We start from the raw sequence: 19537 nt of genomic DNA on the forward strand, positions 1-19537 counted from the left end.
GGTGACATTACTAAACTGGGTTGTAATAGTAGAATGTACAAGGTGACATTACTAAACTGGGTTGTAATAGTAGAATGTACAAGGTGACATTACTAAACTGGGTTGTAATAGTAGAATGTACAAGGTGACATTACTAAACTGGGTTGTAATAGTAGAATACACAAGGTGACATTACTAAACTGGGTTGTAATAGTAGAATACACAAGGTGACATTACTAAACTGGGTTGTTATAGTAGAATACACAAGGTGACATTACTAAACTGGGTTGTAATAGTAGAATACACAAGGTGACATTACTGAACTGGGTTGTAATAGTAGAATACACAAGGTGACATTACTAAACTGGGTTGTAATAGTAGAATGTACAAGGTGACATTACTAAACTGGGTTGTTATAGTAGAATACACAAGGTGACATTACTAAACTGGGTTGTAATAGTAGAATACACAAGGTGACATTACTGAACTGGGTTGTAATAGTAGAATGTACAAGGTGACATTACTAAACTGGGTTGTAATAGTAGAATACACAAGGTGACATTACTAAACTGGGTTGTAATAGTAGAATACACAAGGTGACATTACTAAACTGGGTTGTTATAGTAGAATACACAAGGTGACATTACTAAACTGGGTTGTAATAGTAGAATACACAAGGTGACATTACTGAACTGGGTTGTAATAGTAGAATGTACAAGGTGACATTACTAAACTGGGTTGTAACAGTAGAATACACAAGGTGACATTACTAAACTGGGTTGTAATAGTAGAATACACAAGGTGACATTACTAAACTGGGTTGTAATAGTAGAATACACAAGGTGACATTACTAAACTGGGTTGTTATAGTAGAATACACAAGGTGACATTACTAAACAGGGTTGTAATAGTAGAATGTACAAGGTGACATTATTAAACTGGGTTGTAATAGTAGAATACACAAGGTGACATTACTAAACTGGGTTGTAACAGTAGAATACACAAGGTGACATTACTAAACTGGGTTGTAATAGTAGAATGTACAAGGTGACATTACTAAACTGGGTTGTAATAGTAGAATACACAAGGTGACATTACTAAACTGGGTTGTAATAGTAGAATGTACAAGGTGACATTACTAAACTGGGTTGTAATAGTAGAATGTACAAGGTGACATTACTAAACTGGGTTGTAATAGTAGAATACACAAGGTGACATTACTAAACTGGGTTGTAACAGTAGAATACACAAGGTGACATTACTAAACTGGGTTGTAATAGTAGAATACACAAGGTGACATTACTAAACTGGGTTGTAATAGTAGAATGTACAAGGTGACATTACTAAACTGGGTTGTAATAGTAGAATGTACAAGGTGACATTACTAAACTGGGTTGTAATAGTAGAATACACAAGGTGACATTACTAAACTGGGTTGTAATAGTAGAATACACAAGGTGACATTACTAAACTGGGTTGTAATAGTAGAATACACAAGGTGACATTACTAAACTGGGTTGTAATAGTAGAATACACAAGGTGACATTACTAAACTGGGTTGTAATAGTAGAATACACAAGGTGACATTACTAAACTGGGTTGTAATAGTAGAATACACAAGGTGACATTACTAAACTGGGTTGTAATAGTAGAATACACAAGGTGACATTACTAAACTGGGTTGTAATAGTAGAATACACAAGGTGACATTACTAAACTGGGTTGTAATAGTAGAATACACAAGGTGACATTACTAAACTGGGTTGTAATAGTAGAATACACAAGGTGACATTACTAAACTGGGTTGTAATAGTAGAATACACAAGGTGACATTACTAAACTGGGTTGTAATAGTAGAATACACAAGGTGACATTACTAAACTGGGTTGTAATAGTAGAATGTACAAGGTGACATTACTAAACTGGGTTGTAACAGTAGAATACACAAGGTGACATTACTAAACTGGGTTGTAACAGTAGAATACACAAGGTGACATTACTAAACTGGGTTGTAATAGTAGAATGTACAAGGTGACATTACTAAACTGGGTTGTAATAGTAGAATACACAAGGTGACATTACTAAACTGGGTTGTAATAGTAGAATGTACAAGGTGACATTACTAAACTGGGTTGTAATAGTAGAATGTACAAGGTGACATTACTAAACTGGGTTGTAATAGTAGAATACACAAGGTGACATTACTAAACTGGGTTGTAACAGTAGAATACACAAGGTGACATTACTAAACTGGGTTGTAATAGTAGAATGTACAAGGTGACATTACTAAACTGGGTTGTAATAGTAGAATGTACAAGGTGACATTACTAAACTGGGTTGTAATAGTAGAATACACAAGGTGACATTACTAAACTGGGTTGTAATAGTAGAATACACAAGGTGACATTACTAAACTGGGTTGTAAACAGTAGAATGTACAAGGTGACATTACTAAACTGGGTTGTAACAGTAGAATACACAAGGTGACATTACTAAACTGGGTAGTACATCATCAGTTCCTCTTGTCTTGTCAGTCATTACATAACTTAGAGAACAATTTATAACTTGTCAGAAATGTCCAGATCAACTAACGTTTCTCAGCCACTCAAATATCACCTGAATAAACATTATAAATGGTCAAATGTATAAAATTACAAGAAAATTAGCTTTAAAACTGAAACACTTTCTCTGCACCCCATGACAAAATGTGCAGAATTGTGGGAAATAATCTTTAAAATCAGCAAACTGTTGTCTCCCCCATCAAGAGGGGTGTGAACAGTGCTTATACCCATAGAAATAGACGTGGCACGGGATGTTAGACGGGATGTTAGACGGGATGTTAGACGGGATGTTAGACGGGATGTTAGACGGGATGTTAGACGGGATGTTAGACGGGATGTTAGACGGGATGTTAGACGGGATGTTTTCCAATGCTGGAAGTGGGGCCTGTGTGAAAAAGTCAGGGAACACCTTCTCTAACCCACCTCTCGACGAAGGAGTCGATGGTGGCGCCTGCGCCTGCCGCAGCGAAATGTGTAGCTCCCCAGATGGAGGAAGACCTCCACACACACACACACACACACACACACACACACACACACACACACACACACACACACACACACACACACACACACACACACACACACACACACACACACACACACACACACACACACACACACACACACACACACACACACAGAGAGATGAGACAGAGAGAAAGGAAATGACGTCTGTGTGTGGCATGACGTCTGTGGGTGACGTGCGTAGTGAGCTCAGCTCACCCTCAGATCCTGCTGGGGTGAACTTGATAGAGAGCATGATGTTTCCTCGACTACTGATAGACTTTGGACTACACTCCAACCGAGAGAGAGAGAGAGTGACAGAAAGAGAGAGAGAGACAGGGAGAAAGAAGAGCGAGAGAGAGAGAGGGAGAAAGAAGAGAGAGAGGTGAAAGGAGCGAGAGAGGGAAAGAGAGAGGGAGATTGAAGAGAGGAGTGCTCAGGATAGAAAAGCTCGTTGAAATTCTCAGCACCTCTCCTCCTGTTAAGACTACACACAATGTAGGACTTACTGCATGCTGTGGTGTGTGAATGTGGATGTGCGTGTGTGGGTGTAGGTGTTTGTATGTATGCGTGTTTGGTATGTGTTTGGGTGTCTGCATGTATATGTTTGGTATGTGTGTGGGTGTAGGTGTTTGTGTGTTTGTATGTATGCGTGTTTGGGTGTTTGTGTGTTTGTATGAATGCGTGTTTGGTATGTGTTTGGGTGTCTGCATTGTGGTCCTTCTGTAGCTCAGTTGGTAGAGCATGGCGCTTGTAACGCCAGGGTAGTGGGTTCGATCCCCAGGACCACCCATACGTAGAATGTATGCACACATGACTGTAAGTCGCTTTGGATAAAAGCGTCTGCTAAATGGCATATATTATATTATTATATATATTATGTATATGTTTGGTATGTGTGTGGGTGTAGGTGTTTGTGTGTTTGTATGAATGCGTGTTTGGTATGTGTTTGGGTGTCTGCATGTATGTGTTTGGTATGTGTGTAGGTGTTTGTGTGTTTGTATGTATGCGTGTTTGGGTGTTTGTGTGTCTGTATGTACGAGTTTGCTCGCACGTGTGTGTATTGGTCCTACCCGTGGCTGTAGTTTGTACCAGTCAGGGTCTGTGTGTGTCCAGTCCCAGTGAGCCAGCTCCAGCTCTACCTCTCCTAGGAACAGGTTTCTACTCAGGGAGGCAGCGTGCCACACAGACAGGTTCAGAGTCCTGCCACGCACCTCTGACACGCTGATCTTATCCTGGGAAACACACACAACGTTAACACACACATCATTCATATCAAATTGTATTAGTCACATGCACCGAATACAGTGAAATGCTTACTTATTAACCAACAACGCAGTTAAGAATATTATGTTTATATATATACACACTGCTCAAAAAAATTAAGGGAACACTTAAACAACACAATGTAACTCCAAGTCAATCACACTTCTGTGAAATCAAACTGTCCACTTAGGAAGCAACACTGATTGACAATACATTTCACATGCTGTTGTGCAAATGGAATAGACAACAGGTGGAAATTATAGGCAATTAGCAAGACACCCCTAATAAAGGAGTGGTTCTGCAGGTGGTGACCACAGACCACTTCTCAGTTCCTATGCTTCCTGGCTGATGTTTTGGTCACTTCTGATTGCTGGCGGTGCTTTCACTCTAGTGGTAGCATGAGACGGAGTCTACAACCCACACAAGTGGCTCAGGTAGTGCAGCTCATCCAGGATGGCACATCAATGCGAGCTTTGGCAAGAAGGTTTGCTGTGTCTGTCAGCGTAGTGTCCAGAGCATGGAGGCGCTACCAGGAGACAGGCCAGAACATCAGGAGACGCGCAGGAGGCCGTAGGAGGGCAACAACCCAGCAGCAGGACCGCTACCTCTGCCTTTGTGCAAGGAGGAGCAGGAGGAGCACTGCCAAAGCCCTGCAAAATGACCTCCAGCAGGCCACACATGTGCATGTGTCTGCTCAAACGGTCAGAAACAGACTCCATGAGGGTGGTATGAGGGCCCGACGTCCACAGGTGGGGGTTGTGCTTACAGCCCAACACCGTGCAGGACGTTTGGCATTTGCCAGAGAACACCAAGATTGGCAAATTTGCCACTGGCGCCCTGTGCTCTTCACAGATGAAAGCAGGTTCACACTGAGCACATGACAGACGTGACAGTCTGGAGACGCCGTGGAGAACGTTCTGCTGCCTGCAACATCCTCCAGCATGACCGGTTTGGTGGTGGGTCAGTCATGGTGTGGGGTAGCATTTCTTTGGGGGGCCGCACAGCCCTCCATGTGCTCGCCAGAGGTAGCCTGACTGCCATTAGGTACCGAGATGAGATCCTCAGACCCCTTGTGAGACCATATGCTGATGCGGTTGGCCCTGGGTTCCTCCTAATGCAAGACAATGCTAGACCTCATGTGGCTGGAGTGTGTCAGCAGTTCCTGCAAGAGGAAGGCTATTGACTGGCCCGCCCGTTCCCCAGATCTGAGTCCAATTGAGCACATCTGGGACATCATGTCTCGCTCCATCCACCAACGCCACGTTGCACCACAGACTGTCCAGGAGTTGGTGGATGCTTTAGTCCAGGTCTGGGAGGAGATCCCTCAAGAGACCATCCGCCACCTCATCAGGAGCATGCCCAGGCGTTGTAGGGAGGTCATACAGGCACGTGGAGGCCACACACACTACTGAGCCTCATTTTGACTTGTTTTAAGGACATTACATCAAAGTTGGATCAGCCTGTAGTGTGGTTTTCCACTTTAATTTTGAGTGTGACTCCAAATCCAGACCTCCATGGGTTGATAAATTTGATTTCCATTGATAATTTGTGTGATTTTGTTGTCAGCACATTCAACTATGTAAAGAAAAAAGTATTTAATAAGAATATTTCATCCATTCAGATCTAGGATGTGTTATTTTAGTGTTCCCTTTAGTTTTTTGAGCAGTATATATATATATATACATGAGTAAGAAATAAAAGTAACAAGTAAAGTTTAAGTAACAAGTTAATTAAAGAGCAGCAGTAACATAACAATAGCGAGACTACACACAGGGGGGTACCCCGGTTGGGGGGGGGGGCAATGCAAATAGTCTGGGTAGCCATTTGACTAGATGTTCAGCGGTCTTATGGCTTGGGGGTAGAAGCTGTTTAGAAGCCTCTTGGACCTGGACTTCCGGTACCGCTTGCCGTGCGGTAGCAGAGAGAACAGTCTATGACTAGGGTGGCTGGAGTTCTTTGACAATTTTTAGGCTCTTCCTCTGACACCACCTGGTATAGTGGTCCTGGATGGTAGGAAGCTTGGCCCCAGTGATGTACTGGGCTGTACGCACTACACTCTGTAGTGCTCTGTGGTCATAGACCGAGCAGTTGCCATTCCAGGCAGTGATGCAACCCGTCAGGATGCTCTCGATGGTGCAGCTGTAGAACCTTTTGAGGATCCGAGGACCCATGCCAAATCTTTTCAGTCTCCTGAGGGGGAATAGGTGTTGTCGTGCCCTCTTCACGACTGTCTTAGTGTGTTTGGACCATGTTATAATTGCACATTATAATGAGAGAGACAGGAATGAGACAGACCAGAGAGACAGGCAGGCAGAGGAGAGACATGAGAGAGACAGACCAGAGAGACAGGCAGGCAGACAGGCAGAGAGAGAAGAGACATGAGAGATACAGGAATGAGACAGACCAAAGAGACAGGCAGAGAGAGAAGAGACATGAGAGAGACAGACCAGAGAGACAGGCAGAGAGAGGAGAGACATGAGAGATACAGGAATGAGACAGACCAGAGAGACAGGCAGAGAGAGAAGAGACATGAGAGATACAGGAATGAGACAGGCAGGCAGACAGGCAGAGAGAGGAGAGACATGAGAGATACAGGAATGAGAGAGACCAAAGAGACAGGCAGAGAGAGGAGCGACATGAGAGATACAGGAATGAGACAGACCAGAGAGACAGACAGGCAGAGAGAGGAGAGACATGAGAGATATAGGAATGAGACAGACCAGAGAGACAGACAGGCAGAGAGAGGAGAGACATGAGAGATACAGGAATGAGACAGACCAAAGAGACAGGCAGAGAGAGGAGAGACATGAGATACAGGAATGAGACAGACCAGAGAGACAGACAGGCAGAGAGAGGAGAGACATGAGAGATACAGGAATGAGAGAGACCAAAGAGACAGGCAGAGAGAGGAGCGACATGAGAGATACAGGAATGAGACAGACCAGAGAGACAGACAGGCAGAGAGAGGAGAGACATGAGAGATACAGGAATGAGACAGACCAGAGAGACAGGCAGAGAGAGGATAGACATGAGAGATACAGGAATGAGACAGACCAGAGAGACAGGCAGAGAGAGAAGAGCCATGAGAGATACAGGAATGAGACAGGCAGACAGGCAGAGAGAGGAGAGACATGAGAGAGACAGACCAAAGAGACAGGCAGAGAGAGAAGAGACATGAGAGAGACAGACCAGAGAGACAGGCAGGCAGACAGGCAGAGAGAGAAGAGACATGAGAGATACAGGAATGAGACAGACCAAAGAGACAGGCAGAGAGAGAAGAGACATGAGAGAGACAGACCAGAGAGACAGGCAGGCAGACAGGCAGAGAGAGAAGAGACATGAGAGATACAGGAATGAGACAGACCAAAGAGACAGGCAGAGAGAGAAGAGACATGAGAGAGACAGACCAGAGAGACAGGCAGAGAGAGGAGAGACATGAGAGATACAGGAATGAGACAGACCAGAGAGACAGGCAGAAAGAGAAGAGACATGAGAGATACAGGAATGAGACAGACCAGAGAGACAGGCAGAGAGAGAAGAGACATGAGAGATACAGGAATGAGACAGGCAGGCAGACAGGCATGAGAGATACAGGAATGAGAGAGACCAAAGAGACAGGCAGAGAGAGGAGAGACATGAGAGATACAGGAATGAGACAGACCAGAGAGACAGACAGAGGAGAGACATGAGAGATACAGGGATGAGAGAGACCAAAGAGACATGCAGAGAGAGGAGCGACATGAGAGATACAGGAATGAGACAGACCAGAGAGACAGACAGGCAGAAAGACATGAGAGATACAGGAATGAGACAGACCAAAGAGACAGGCAGAGAGAGCAGAGATATGAGAGATACAGGAATGAGACAGACCAGAGAGACAGACAGGCAGAGAGATACAGGAATGAGACAGGCAGGCAGACAGGCATGAGAGATACAGGAATGAGAGAGACCAAAGAGACAGGCAGAGAGAGGAGAGACATGAGAGATACAGGAATGAGACAGACCAGAGAGACAGACAGAGGAGAGACATGAGAGATACAGGGATGAGAGAGACCAAAGAGACATGCAGAGAGAGGAGCGACATGAGAGATACAGGAATGAGACAGACCAGAGAGACAGACAGGCAGAAAGACATGAGAGATACAGGAATGAGACAGACCAAAGAGACAGGCAGAGAGAGGAGAGATATGAGAGATACAGGAATGAGACAGACCAGAGAGACAGACAGGCAGAGAGAGAAGAGACATGAGAGATACAGGAATGAGACAGACCAGAGAGACAGGCAGAGAGAGAAGAGACATGAGAGATACAGGAATGAGACAGGCAGGCAGACAGGCATGAGAGATACAGGAATGAGAGAGACCAAAGAGACAGGCAGAGAGAGGAGAGACATGAGAGATACAGGAATGAGACAGACCAGAGAGACAGACAGAGGAGAGACATGAGAGATACAGGGATGAGAGAGACCAAAGAGACATGCAGAGAGAGGAGCGACATGAGAGATACAGGAATGAGACAGACCAGAGAGACAGGCAGAGAGAGGAGAGACATGAGAGATACAGGAATGAGACAGACCAGAGAGACAGGCAGAGAGAGAAGAGACATGAGAGATACAGGAATGAGACAGGCAGGCAGACAGGCAGAGAGAGGAGAGACATGAGAGATACAGGAATGAGACAGACCAGAGAGACAGACAGGCAGAGAGAGGAGAGACATGAGAGATACAGGAATGAGACAGACCAGAGAGACAGGCAGAGAGAGAAGAGACATGAGAGATACAGGAATGAGACAGACCAAAGAGACAGGCAGAGAGAGAAGAGACATGAGAGATACAGGAATGAGACAGACCAGAGAGACAGACAGAGAGAGGATAGACATGAGAGATACAGGAATGAGACAGACCAGAGAGACAGACAGGCAGAGAGGAGGAGAGACATGAGAGATACAGGAATGAGACAGACCAGAGAGACAGGCAGAGAGAGGAGAGACATGAGAGATACAGGAATGAGACAGACCAAAGAGACAGGCAGAGAGAGAAGAGACATGAGAGATACAGGAATTTGACAGACCAGAGAGACAGACAGGCAGAGAGAGGAGAGACATACAGGAATGAGACAGACCAGAGAGACAGACAGGCAGAGAGAGAAGAGACATGAGAGATACAGGAATGAGACAGACCAGAGAGACAGACAAGCAGAGAGAGGAGAGACATGAGAGATACAGGAATGAGACAGACCAGAGAGACAGACAAGCAGAGAGAGGAGAGACATGAGAGATACAGGAATGAGACAGACCAGAGAGACAGACAGGCAGAGAGAAGAGACATAGAGATACAGGAATGAGACAGACCAGAGAGACAGACAGGCAGAGAGAGGAGAGACATGAGAGATACAGGAATGAGAGAGACCAAAGAGACAGGCAGAGAGAGGAGAGACATGAGAGATACAGGAATGAGACAGACCAGAGAGACAGACAGGCAGAGAGGAGGAGAGACATGAGAGATACAGGAATGAGACAGACCAGAGAGACAGGCAGAGAGAGGAGAGACATGAGAGATACAGGAATGAGACAGACCAAAGAGTCAGGCAGAGAGAGAAGAGACATGAGAGATACAGGAATGAGACAGACCAGAGAGACAGGCAGAGAGAGAAGAGACATGAGAGAGACAGACCAGAGAGACAGGCAGAGAGAGGAGAGACATAGAGATACAGGAATGAGACAGACCAGAGAGACAGGCAGAAAGAGAAGAGACATGAGAGATACAGGAATGAGACAGACCAGAGAGACAGGCAGAGAGAGAAGAGACATGAGAGATACAGGAATGAGACAGGCAGGCAGACAGGCATGAGAGATACAGGAATGAGAGAGACCAAAGAGACAGGCAGAGAGAGGAGAGACATGAGAGATACAGGAATGAGACAGACCAGAGAGACAGACAGAGGAGAGACATGAGAGATACAGGGATGAGAGAGACCAAAGAGACATGCAGAGAGGAGCGACATGAGAGATACAGGAATGAGACAGACCAGAGAGACAGACAGGCAGAAAGACATGAGAGATACAGGAATGAGACAGACCAAAGAGACAGGCAGAGAGAGCAGAGATATGAGAGATACAGGAATGAGACAGACCAGAGAGACAGACAGGCAGAGAGATACAGAATGAGACAGGCAGGCAGACAGGCATGAGAGATACAGGAATGAGACCAAAGAGACAGGCAGAGAGAGACATGGAGATACAGGAATGAGACAGACCAGAGAGACAGACAGAGAGAGACATGAGAGATACAGGGATGAGACAGACCAGAGAGAGACATGGAGATACAGAATGAGACAGACCAGAGAGACAGACAGGCAGAAAGACATGAGAGATACAGGAATGAGACAGACCAAAGAGACAGGCAGAGAGAGGAGAGATATGAGAGATACAGGAATGAGACAGACCAGAGAGACAGACAGGCAGAGAGAGAAGAGACATGAGAGATACAGGAATGAGACAGACCAGAGAGACAGGCAGAGAGAAAGAGACATGAGAGATACAGGAATGAGACAGAGGCAGACAGGCATGAGAGATACAGACCAAAGAGACAGGCAGAGAGAGGAGAGACATGAGAGATACAGGAATGAGACAGACCAGAGAGACAGACAGAGGAGAGACATGAGAGATACAGGGATGAGAGAGACCAAAGAGACATGCAGAGAGATACAGGAATGAGACAGACCAGAGAGACAGGCAGAGAGAGGAGAGACATGAGAGATACAGGAATGAGACAGACCAGAGAGACAGGCAGAGAGAGAAGAGACATGAGAGATACAGGAATGAGACAGACAGGCAGACAGGCAGAGAGAGGAGAGACATGAGAGATACAGGAATGAGACAGACCAGAGAGACAGACAGGCAGAGAGAGGAGAGACATGAGAGATACAGGAATGAGACAGACCAGAGAGACAGGCAGAGAGAGAAGAGACATGAGAGATACAGGAATGAGACAGACCAAAGAGACAGGCAGAGAGAGAAGAGACATGAGAGATACAGGAATGAGACAGACCAGAGAGACAGACAGAGAGAGGATAGACATGACAGGAATGAGACAGACCAGAGAGACAGACAGGCAGAGAGGAGGAGAGACATGAGAGATACAGGAATGAGACAGACCAGAGAGACAGAGAGAGAGGAGAGACAGAGCAGGAATGAGACAGACCAAAGAGACAGGCAGAGAGAGAAGAGACATGAGAGATACAGGAATGACAGACCAGAGAGACAGACAGGCAGAGAGAGGAGAGACATACAGGAATGAGACAGACCAGAGAGACAGACAGGCAGAGAGAGAAGAGACATGAGAGATACAGGAATGAGACAGACCAGAGAGACAGACAAGCAGAGAGAGGAGAGACATGAGAGATACAGGAATGAGACAGACCAGAGAGACAGACAAGCAGAGAGAGGAGAGACATGAGAGATACAGGAATGAGACAGACCAGAGAGACAGACAGGCAGAGAGAGAAGAGACATGAGAGATACAGGAATGAGACAGACCAGAGAGACAGACAGGCAGAGAGAGGAGAGACATGAGAGATACAGGAATGAGAGAGACCAAAGAGACAGGCAGAGAGAGGAGAGACATGAGAGATACAGGAATGAGACAGACCAGAGAGACAGACAGGCAGAGAGGAGGAGAGACATGAGAGATACAGGAATGAGACAGACCAGAGAGACAGGCAGAGAGAGGAGAGACATGAGAGATACAGGAATGAGACAGACCAAAGAGTCAGGCAGAGAGAGAAGAGACATGAGAGATACAGGAATGAGACAGACCAGAGAGACAGACAGGCAGAGAAAGGAGAGACATACAGGAATGAGACAGACCAGAGAGAAAGACAGGCAGAGAGAGAAGAGACATGAGAGATACAGGAATGAGACAGACCAGAGAGACAGACAAGCAGAGAGAGGAGAGACATGAGAGATACAGGAATGAGACAGACCAGAGAGACAGACAGGCAGAGAGAGGAGAGACATGAGAGATATAGGAATGAGACAGACCAGAGAGACAGGCAGAGAGAGTAGAGACATGAGAGAAACAGGAATGAGACAGACCAGAGAGACAGACAGGCAGAGAGAGGAGAGACATGAGAGATATAGGAATGAGACAGACCAGAGAGACAGGCAGAGAGAGGAGAGACATGAGAGATATAGGAATGAGACAGACCAGAGAGACAGGCAGAGAGAGAAGAGACATACAGGAATGAGACAGACCAGAGAGACAGGCAGAGAGAGGAGAGACATGAGAGATACAGGAATGAGACAGACCAAAGAGACAGGCAGAGAGAGGAGAGACATGAGAGATACAGGAATGAGACAGACCAAAGAGACAGGCAGAGAGAGAAGAGTCATGAGAGATACAGGAATGAGACAGACCAGAGAGACAGACAGGCAGAGAGAGGAGAGACATGAGAGATACAGGAATGAGACAGACCAGAGAGACAGACAGGCAGAGAGAGGAGAGACATGAGAGATACAGGAATGAGACAGACCAGAGAGACAGGCAGAGAGAGGAGAGACATGAGAGATACAGGAATGAGACAGACCAAAGAGACAGGCAGAGAGAGAAGAGTCATGAGAGATACAGGAATGAGACAGACCAGAGAGACAGGCAGAGAGAGGACATGAGAGATACAGGAGACAGACCAAAGAGACAGGCAGAGAGAGGAGAGACATGAGAGATACAGGAATGAGACAGACCAAAGAGACAGGCAGAGAGAGAAGAGTCATGAGAGATACAGGAATGAGACAGACCAGAGAGACAGACAGGCAGAGAGAGGAGAGACATGAGAGATACAGGAATGAGACAGACCAGAGAGACAGACAGGCAGAGAGAGGAGAGACATGAGAGATACAGGAATGAGACAGACCAGAGAGACAGACAGGCAGAGAGAGGAGAGACATGAGAGATACAGGAATGAGACAGACCAGAGAGACAGACAGAGAGAGAAGAGACATAAGAGATACAGGAATGAGACAGACCAGAGAGACAGACAGGCAGAGAGAGGAGAGACATGAGAGATACAGGAATGAGACAGACCAGAGAGACAGACAGAGAGACATGACATAATCCGAGGGAAATAAATGGAGAAACAAAGCGAGAGATGTGTGCTCTCACTTTTAGTGTCTGGTCAAAGACTGGGTTGAGGGTCTTTTTCTTTACTGTTGTTTTCTTCTTACTGTGAGACGACTTATCAGGCAGGAGATAGGCCTTTACGTACCTAAACACACACACACACACACACACACACACACACACACACACACACACACACACACACACACACACACACACACACACACACACACACACACACACACACACACACACACACACACACACACACTTCTTAAACAGATAGTTCCCAAAAATTATCCCAGTTAGCATCCTCGAAATACCAACCCTACTTACGGGTCGGAGTGGTTCTTGCTTGCAGCAACCAGGCCTTCACAACGACACACTCTGACCTGTAGCTCCTCCCCTGAGTGTCATAGTCCAATGAGAACAGGACACGCCCCTTCAACTCCACTGCCCCAAACTCCCCAGAACTGAACAGACTCATCATACTGCCACTTAGCTACACAGAGAGAACACACACACAAACGCACAGAGAGAATACACACAAACACAGAATATACACACAGTTGATCAAAATAATCCCATTTAGCTGAAGGAACACTGTGAGTATGTGTAAGTGTGTGTGTGTGTGTCCCACTGTGTAGTTAGACTGTAGACTTAGAGTGCCGATGGAGAGCCCAGGCCTTAGAAGCGTCAGATCAGCTTCTGTCACGACACAGAGTCTGTATCCTACACACACACACACACACACACACACACACACACACACACACACACACACACACACACACACACACACACACACACACACACACACACACACACACACACACACACACACACACACACACACACACACACACACACACACACACACACACACACACACACACACACACACACACACACACACACACACACACACACACACACACACACACACACATTGTCAGCATGTTTCTAGAGCAATACTATGAGGGAGGGAGGAAGATTACCTTTCCACAACTAGACTGATAATCCTCCATCTACACACTGAATTATCCAGCTAATGAACACATACACATGACTAACCTTTGGGTTTGGATTCCTGGGTCTGGGTCTGGCTGTAGGTGGACTCCTGTAACTGAGATGAACATGTTTTTAAAAAACGACATCCATTAAAACTGTACATAACAGTCCTTCTCCAAGAGAAACATTCCCTAGCCACTACTATACCGTCCAAACCCTCTGTATTAGAAATGCCTTCACCTTCTCTTGTCGTCCTCCTCTTTCTTGTCCTCTATCTGAGAGCTGGGGTCGTTGTTGTTAGTGGGAGGAGCATCTTCTGTCTGCCCTTTACACACCCCACTCACAGACAAATCTGCCAATCAATCAATCAACCAATACCAGATGTCCTCCTAGACTTGGTTATTCTTGGTGTGTGTGTGTGTGTGTGTGTGTGTGTGTGTGTGTGTGTGTGTGTGTGTGTGTGTGTGTGTGTGTGTGTGTGTGTGTGTGTGTGTGTGTGTGTCTGACCTGTTCTTGGCTTCCTGCCTCGTATGGATGCCTGTACGATGTCAACGCCATCCTTTGTGTCTCGGTAACACTTGCTCCTCTCCTCATGAAACCACGCCCCCGACAGCAACCTCAGACGCACTGGGTCCGCCTCTTTCTGCTGCAGGGTCCTGAGGGTTTAACATCATGTTTCACTATTGTACCTATTATTGCAATGACTGTGATATGTGTTTGTTTTCCCTATGAAACTGCTGAAAGTCGATTTAGAAAAGAGCATCTAGGGGGCCTCCCAAGTGGCACAGCAGTCTAAGGCGTCACTACAGACCCGGGTTCAATCCCGGGTTGTATCACAACTGTGATCGGGAGTCCCATAGGGTGGCGCAGAATTGGCCCAGCATCGTCCGGGCTCGGGAAGGGTTTGGCCGAGGGGGGCTTTACATGGCTCATCGCGCTCTATTGACTCCTTGTGGCGGGCCGGGCAACTGCAGGATGACCGTGGTTGTCAGGTGAACTTTGTTTCCTCCGACACATCGGTGCTAAGGAGTGGTGTCACCTTGGCGGTGTCGGTTTGGTGGTGTTGGTTTGGTGGTGTCGGTTTGGCGGTGTCGGTTTGGCGGTGTCGGTTTGTGGTGTCGGTTTGGCGGTGGTGGTTTGGCGGTGTCGGTTTGGTGGTGTTGGTTTGGCGGTGTCGGTTTGGTGGTGTAGGTTTGGCGGTGTTGGTTTGGTGGTGTAGGTTTGGCGGTGTCGGTTTGGCGGTGTTGGTTTGGCGGTGTCGGTTTGGTGGTGTCGGTTTGTGTGGTTTGGCGGTGTCGGTTTGGTGGTGTCGGTTTGGCGGTGTCACCTTGGTTTTTGGCGGTGTTGGTTTGGCGGTGTTGGTTTGGTGGTGTCGGTTTGGTGGTGTCGGTTTGGCGGTGTTGGTTTGGCGGTGTTGGTTTGGCGGTGTCGGTTTGGTGGTGTCGGTTTGGCGGTGTCGGTTTGGCGGTGTCGGTTTGGCGGTGTTGGTTTGGCGGTGTTGGTTTGGTGGTGTCGGTTTGGCGGTGTTGGTTTGGCGGTGTCGGTTTGGTGGTGTCGGTTTGGCGGTGTTGGTTTGGCGGTGTCGGTTTGGTGGTGTCGGTTTGGCGGTGTTGGTTTGGCGGTGTCGGTTTGGTGGTGTCGGTTTGGCGGTGTCGGTTTGGCGGTGTCGGTTTGGCGGTGTCGGTTTGGCGGTGTCGGTTTGGCGGTGTCGGTTTGGCGGTGTCGGTTTGGCGGTGTTGGTTTGGCGGTGTCGGTTTGGTGGTGTCGGTTTGGCAGTGTCACCTTGGCGGTGTCACCTTGGCGGTGTCGGTTTGGCGGTGCTGGTTTGGCGGTGTTGGTTTGGTGGTGTCGGTTTGGTGGTGTCGGTTTGGCGGTGTTGGTTTGGCGGTGTTGGTTTGGCGGTGTCGGTTTGGTGGTGTCGGTTTGGCGGTGTTGGTTTGGCGGTGTTGGTTTGCGGTGGGTTTGTGTTGGTTTGGTGGTGTCGGTTTGGCGGTGTTGGTTTGGCGGTGTTGGTTTGGCAGTGTCGGTTTGGTGGTGTCGGTTTGGCGGTGTTGGTTTGGCGGTGTCGGTTTGGTGGTGTCGGTTTGGCGGTGTTGGTTTGGCGGTGTCGGTTTGGTGGTGTCGGTTTGGCGGTGTTGGTTTGGCGGTGTCGGTTTGGTGGTGTCGGTTTGGCGGTGTCGGTGTTGGTTTGGCGGTGTTGGTTTGGCGGTGTTGGTTTGGCGGTGTCGGTTTGGCGGTGTTGGTTTGGCGGTGTTGGTTTGGCGGTGTCGGTTTGGTGGTGTCGGTTTGGCGGTGTTGGTTTGGCGGTGTCGGTTTGGTGGTGTCGGTTTGGTGGTGTCGGTTTGGTGGTGTCGGTTTGGTGGTGTCGGTTTGGTGGTGTCGGTTTGGCGGTGTCGGTTTGGCGGTGTTGGTTTGGCGGTGTCGGTTTGGCGGTGTTGGTTTGGTGGTGTCGGTTTGGTGGTGTTGGTTTGGCGGTGTCGGTTTGGTGGTGTCGGTTTGGTGGTGTCGGTTTGGTGGTGTCGGTTTGGCGGTGTTGGTTTGGCGGTGTTGGTTTGGCGGTGTCGGTTTGGCGGTGTTGGTTTGGCGGTGTTGGTTTGGCGGTGTTGGTTTGGCGGTGTCGGTTTGGTGGTGTCGGTTTGGTGGTGTCGGTTTGGTGGTGTCGGTTTGGTGGTGTTGGTTTGGCGGTGTTGGTTTGGCGGTGTCGGTTTGGCGGTGGCGGTTTGTCGGTTTGGTGTCGGTTTGGCGGTGTCGGTTTGTGGTGTCGTTTGGTGGTGTCGGTTTGGCAGTGTCGGTTTGGTGCGGTTTGTGTCGGTTTGGTGGTGTCGGTTTGTTTTTGGCGGTGTTTGGCGGTGTCGGTTTGGTGGTGTCGGTTTGGCGGTGTTGGTTTGGCGGTGTCGGTTTGGTGGTGTTGGTTTGGCGGTGTCGGTTTGGCGGTGTTGGTTTGGTGGTGTCGGTTTGTTGGTGTTGGTTTGGCGGTGTCGGTTTGTGTGTTGGTTTGGCGGTGTCACCTTGGCGGTGTTGGTTTGGTGTCGGTTTATGTGTCACCTTGGCGGTGTCGGTTTGGCGGTGTTGGTTTGGCGGTGTCGGTTTGGTGGTGTTGGTTTGGCGGTGTCGGTTTGGCGGTGTTGGTTTGGCGGTTCGGTTTGGGCAGTGTCGGTTTGGTTTAGCGGTGTCACCTGTGGTTTGGCGGTGTTGGTTTGGCGGTGTTGGTTTGGTGTCGGTTTGGCGGTGTTGGTTTGGCGGTGTCGGTTTGGTGGTGTTGGTTTGGCGGTGTCGGTTTGGTGTTGGTTTGGCGGTGTCGGTTTGGCGGTGTTGGTTTGGCGATGTCGGTTTGGTGGTGTTGGTTTGGCGGTGTCGGTTTGGCGGTGTTGGTTTGGCGGTGTCGGTTTGGCGGTGTTGGTTTGGCGGTGTTGGTTTGGCGGTGATGGTTTGGCGGTGTCACCTTGGCGGTGTCACCTTGGCGGTGTCGGTTTGGTGGTGTCGGTTTGGCAGTGTCGGTTTGGCGGTGTCACCTTGGCGGTGTCACCTTGGCGGTGTCGGTTTGGCGGTGTCGACACATGACTCGACCTTTGCCTCTCCCGAAGCACGTTGGGGAATTGCAGCGATGAGACAAGATCGAAACAAGATCGAAATTGTGGAGAGAAAATATAAAATATAAAATATAAGCAAAATTAAAATGTAAATAAAGAGCATCTGATACGGCAAACATTTTTAAGTAAAACAATGTTTTAGTTATTTGAATCAGGTGTGTTAGTGCTGGGCTGGAACAAACACCTGCACCAACACCAGCCCTCGGTGGATAACATTAACATACCTCTATATAAAAAAAAAACTTGAATTAATCAATTAATTGGGGTGGCAGGTAGCCTAGCGGTTAGAGTGTTGGGCCAATAACCGAAAGGTTACTAGATCGAATCCCTGAGCTGACAAGGTACACATCTGTCGTTCTGCCCTGAACAAGGCAGTGAACCCACTTTTCTTACGACGTCTTTGAAAATAAGAATTTGTTCTTAACTGACTTGCCTAGTTACATTTTTTTTAAATCAGTCAACATGATGCTCATCAGAGACCTAAAGGGTTAAATAATAATCACCTCTGACCTTACACGCCCCTCATCAAGGCAACGCAGATTCGAGTCCCTTTGTAACACTTCCAAGATGGATGTCTGCTCTGCCTCTGAGAGGTGACTCAAATCCAACAACTCCCCTTCTCCCTCCATCACCTCTGAGAGAGACACAGACAGACAGTGATGCTACAGCATTACCTGGTCAAATACAAAGTACTAGTCCCTGCTTTACACAGGGATCACTTTATCAGTTGGTACTTCCTCTTAAAACGAGGCCAGTATTAAATCTCTAATCTCTACTGTGTGTGTGTGTGTGTGTGTGTGTGTGTGTGTGTGTGTGTGTGTGTGTGTGTGTGTGTGTGTGTGTGTGTGTGTGTGTGTGTGTGTGTGTGTGTGTGTGTGTGTGTGTGTGTGTGTGTGTGTGTGTGTGTGTGTGAGTGAGTGTGTAGTGATTGACTTGGTAGACAGCTAGTGATGTCTGTTCAACAGTCTGATGGTCTGGTAATAGAAACTGTTCAACAGTCTGATGGTAATAGAAGCTGTTCAACAGTCTGATGGTCTGGTAATAGAAGCTGTTCAACAGTCTGATGGTAATAGAAGCTGTTCAACAGTCTGATGGTAATAGAAGCTGTTCAACAGTCTGATGGTAATAGAAGCTGTTCAACAGTCTGATGGAGATAGAAGCTGTTCAACAGTCTGATGGTGATAGAAGCTGTTCAACAGTCTGATGGTAATAGAAGCTGTTCAACAGTCTGATGGTAATAGAAGCTGTTCAACAGTCTGATGGTAATAGAAGCTGTTCAACAGTCTGATGGTAATAGAAGCTGTTCAACAGTCTGATGGTAATAGAAGCTGTTCAACAGTCTGATGGTAATAGAAGCTGTTCAACAGTCTGATGGTAATAGAAGCTGTTCAACAGTCTGATGGTAATAGAAGCTGTTCAACAGTCTGATGGAGATAGAAGCTGTTCAACAGTCTGATGGTGATAGAAGCTGTTCAACAGTCTAATGGTCTGGTGATAGAAGCTGTTCA

At 47.4% G+C, this 19537-nt stretch overlaps 1 long non-coding RNA gene and 1 pseudogene across 1 annotated transcript; one reads left to right on the forward strand and one right to left on the reverse strand.

Moving 5' to 3' along the window:
- Nucleotides 1-18658, reverse strand: part of LOC127909647 (synaptotagmin-like protein 2) — a 20644-nt pseudogene extending 1986 nt beyond the window's left edge.
- LOC127909618 (uncharacterized) lies at nucleotides 672-2379 on the forward strand. Its single transcript, XR_008072219.1, has 3 exons — nucleotides 672-739; nucleotides 1150-1887; nucleotides 1929-2379. It is a non-coding gene; the product is annotated as an uncharacterized LOC127909618 (long non-coding RNA).
- Nucleotides 18659-19537: the final 879 nt, after the last annotated feature.

This window comes from Oncorhynchus keta, chromosome 19, assembly GCF_023373465.1.
Source record: "Oncorhynchus keta strain PuntledgeMale-10-30-2019 chromosome 19, Oket_V2, whole genome shotgun sequence".
Classification (NCBI taxonomy): Eukaryota; Metazoa; Chordata; class Actinopteri; order Salmoniformes; family Salmonidae; genus Oncorhynchus; species Oncorhynchus keta.